Here is a 4030-nt window from a genome sequence, read left to right as displayed (position 1 = left end):
GATCTAATGGCTACACTACTGTTAATACAGCCCAGAATTATGTTGGCCGCCTTTGCTGCCAGGACACACTGCTGGCTCATGTTCAGCTTGCTGCCTATCAAGAGCACCCAGGTCCTTTTCAGCAGAACTGCTCCCCAGCCAGGCAGTCCTCAGCCTGTATCTTTGCAAGGGGTTCTTTCTTCCCAGGTACAAGACTAGGTGCTTGTTCTTGTTGAGTTATATGAGGTTCTGATGGGCCCATTTCTCCAGCCTGTCTAGGTTTCTCTGAATGGCAGCCCTGTCCTTAAGAGCATAATTTGCAAACTTGAGAAGAGTGCACTCTGTTGCCACCTCCAGGTCATTGAAAATGGTGTTCAACAGGACAGGTTCCAGGATAGACCCCTGTAGTACTCCACGCTTGTCACTGGCCTCCAGGTAGAATATGACACATCAACCGCTATCCTTTGAGCTTGATTATCCAGCTACTTTTTCACCAATCTAATTGCACCTCCCTTCGCCCCCATCCAGACCATAACAGTTGGATACAAGCATAGGATGGGAGACAGTGTCAAAAACCTTGATAAAGTTGAGGTAAATGTCCACAACCATAACTATTTTAATCAAAGTAGGCAACCAAGTCAGTCAAGCATGATTGATCTTTGGTAAATCCATAATGATGGTTTCTAATAGCCCTCTCCTTCATATGCCCAGAACTGTTGTCCAAGAGGACTTGTTTCATTATTTTCTCAGGGACTGAAGTGAGGCTGACCAGTCTGTTGTTCCCTAGATTGGCCTTTTGGCCATTTTTGAAGATGGATGCAATATTTGCCTTCATCTAGTCATCAGGAACTTCCTCCTGATATGGAGAAATAGTGTGAAATGGGGACGCTTAACACCGACTGTGACTGTATATGTCTACTCAGGAATGTGGGTATGGCGACTAGTCATGGGTGGGGTGTCTGGTCACATAGGCACACAGCTCTGAGGAGACAACTACAATTTTTGAGGAGACGCCTGCCCTTCTTCCTCTAACAAAGGGGAGACGGGGAGACGCCTGCCCTTCTTCCTCTAACAAAAGGGGCTATTTAAAAGAGAATGAGAAAAGGATGAGAGACATTCAAATGCTATCTAGAGGGAGGGAGTGCTAGGTCTCCTTGCTGGAGAAGATTGGATGGTCACAAGGACATGAATCACCTACAAACCTGCAAGACCACCACATTCCTGGCAAAGGACTGATAAGCTAATTAACATACGAAGCGAGAGTAAGTGGGTTTAGGTAACGAATATGTATAGGCGTTAATTGAATATTCATTTGTTTTATTGTATAAATGTGAGATGGTTCCTCACTTCGGGTATGCACGCTTGTAGAGGAGCGATCCCCCGTGCATCTGCGCGCAATAAACATACCTACTTTTATAACTTTCGAGCTATAGAGTCTAATTCCGCACGTCATTTTGGCGAGCCAGGCAGGAGGATTTCTGCTCGGCTGAGGGACCAGCTGCGGAGCGGACGCTCCCAGGCGCGCCCTGGGAGATTTCCTTGGAGGAGCCTCCTCTTCTCAGCTGTTCACCCGGGAGCAGAAGAGAAACCCCTGGATCCACGGATAAAACAGTATGTTTAGAAACGGGGCGGCTGGTGAGACGCACAGAGATGTCCAGCGCGCAGCGTAGTCCCCAGAAGGAAAGGTACCTTGGGAGGGGGTTTGCTGACCAAGGGGTGGCCGCTAGCGATCTTGAGGGCAGATCGAGCAAACCCGAGGTTACTGCCATTCCTAAAAGCCCGGAGGCCTCGTGACGGAAAGCGGGGGGCGGGACGGAATAAGGCGGAATCTCACAGGAACAAGAGGGACCTCACAGCAAAAGGGAAACTTTTGCGTAGGAAAAAAGGAAGCTAAAAACTTCCTTTAAGTTGTCTTAAGAATTGGGGAATTCCTAGAATGTAACAACTGTAATAGCACTCTGTGTCTTGTTTGTTCTATGTGTTGTCTTGTTATATGTTCAAAACTTGGAGTTATGAAATGTATGTTGAAAAATAATAATATTCTGGTAATCCGTGGCAAATAGTGGAAAACTTAACACTCTGCTTAAGACCAGGAAAAATTGGTTTTTTGTTTGTTGTTTGTTTTTTTGGCAATTGTTCATTGAAATGCATACTTTTTGAACTGTTAGTGTTCCTAAAAGTTGTACATAAGTGCACGGTACCGTATAACATACTGCTTGTGTGACTGCGGGCTGCCCGGAGAGTGTGAATGGTGTGATTGAGATGTGCATTTTGATTTTCCGTGTATATCTTAATTATTTTGACTGAGTGTGAGTGCAAGAGTGCTTGAGACAGGCGTTTGAGTGCAAAACGAGTAAGAAGAAGCTCAATCCGCGTTTCCGACCTTGGGTGGCTAAGGCAGCCGGAGAAAAACAAAGTAATTAAAATTGCAAAATGGGAAATGGAAGGAGTAAGCCCTGTGAAAAATTGCCCTTGGGTTGTATATTAAAACATTGGAGTAATATCGTAGGACATGGTGGTACCAAAAATAGAAGGAAATGGATTAAATATTGTAATCAATGGTGGCCTTTGTATAAGTTGGAGAGTGATGCGAAATGGCCTCAGGAGGGAGGAACGTTAGATTATAACACTCTCCTGCAATTAATGTTGTTTCTGAGGAGAGAGGGAAAATGGGATGAAGTATCGTATGCAGACATGTTCTTCGTCCTCCAGGACAAACCTGAGTGGCAAAAGGACTGTGGATTAGTACCCCCTTGGGATCCTATGGTACTAGCACTAGAAAGAGTGCGGGATTAACATCACCTGATCTTTGATTATGGCTCTAGAAAAGGATAGAAAAAAAAACAAAACTGAGACCTAAACTAGAAAGATGTTCTTGTTGAAATTTTTGTGTTTAAAAGCTCAGGTTGCGGTTCCTTCTGTGGAGCAACCAGAATGAAACACGTTGTAAGATATAAAAACTTGTACTAATGTATGTAAAACTTGAGGCAGGGGTGTGTGTGGGTGGAGAATCAAAGACCTTGTGAAAGTGTTAAAGTATTGGGGTGAGTTTGTACAAACCCCCGTACCCCCTCGAAGGTGCGACTGAATCATGCTGGGATGCATGGCATGGCAGGGTGTTTGCTGTTTGCCTGCAAAGGCTGATATGTAAGAACACAGACTTAAAGCAACAAGTAGCAGATTTGCATTCAGGGTAAGAAAGAGTTAAAACAGAAGTGCTGTAGCAGAGGCAGGCCTGTGTAACCTGCAGAGCAGGAACAGCATCTCCTGCCCCAACCCTCTGTTGGTGAGGAGGAGGGGGTTGCTATTGCTGACAATTGAGCAGAAGGACCTGACAATGTCACCCCAATTGCTGCAGCATTTGCAGTGCAACAGGACCGGTAACGGCCCCTTTAGGGCAGGGAATGGGTATGAGGTGGAATTTTAGTGAATACAAAACCAACTTATTTGTTAAACTTCAGTAAAAAAATAAAATAAAAAAAAATTATTACAGTTGTGGGAGCTGCTGGCCACCAGGAAAACATCCTGAAACCTTTAAAGTACAAACTAAAAAAAAAAAAATAAGAATGCCAAATTCACCAAAATCTTTGTTGGGATGAGATTTATTAGAACATCTAGACGTTTAAAGAAGGGGAAATGAAATTAAAAGTTCAATATGATCAAGTAATTGAAATATTGAGCTTATCTTTAATTCAACAGAAAAGAGGAAAAGAGGACCTCCCTGAAGTAAAAGAAATTTTTAACCCGGTTGTTATAAATTGAGACCGCAACGGATCATAATCCAATTAAAATTTTATTAATTATAGCAAGTAGAATATGAGCAAAACAGCGCTGGACGGCAGGGGAGTCTGCGCTCCGCCAACTGCTGTACTGAGCAGTTCAAACAGTCCCTTTTTATACATCTTTACTTCCGTGTTCATGAGGTAGTGGAGTCATGCTTCAGTTGTTGTTAGGGGGTCGTTTTCTGCCTCCTGGTGGTCTTCCTCCTTTGTCCCATAGTTGACCCCTCACTCATATGTCCTTATATGGGGTTGTTTGCCCTGGTGTCTGG

The sequence above is a fragment of the Falco naumanni genome, chromosome W (assembly GCF_017639655.2).
Source record: "Falco naumanni isolate bFalNau1 chromosome W, bFalNau1.pat, whole genome shotgun sequence".
In the NCBI taxonomy this organism is placed as follows: domain Eukaryota; kingdom Metazoa; phylum Chordata; class Aves; order Falconiformes; family Falconidae; genus Falco; species Falco naumanni.
This window is presented reverse-complemented; position numbering follows the sequence as displayed.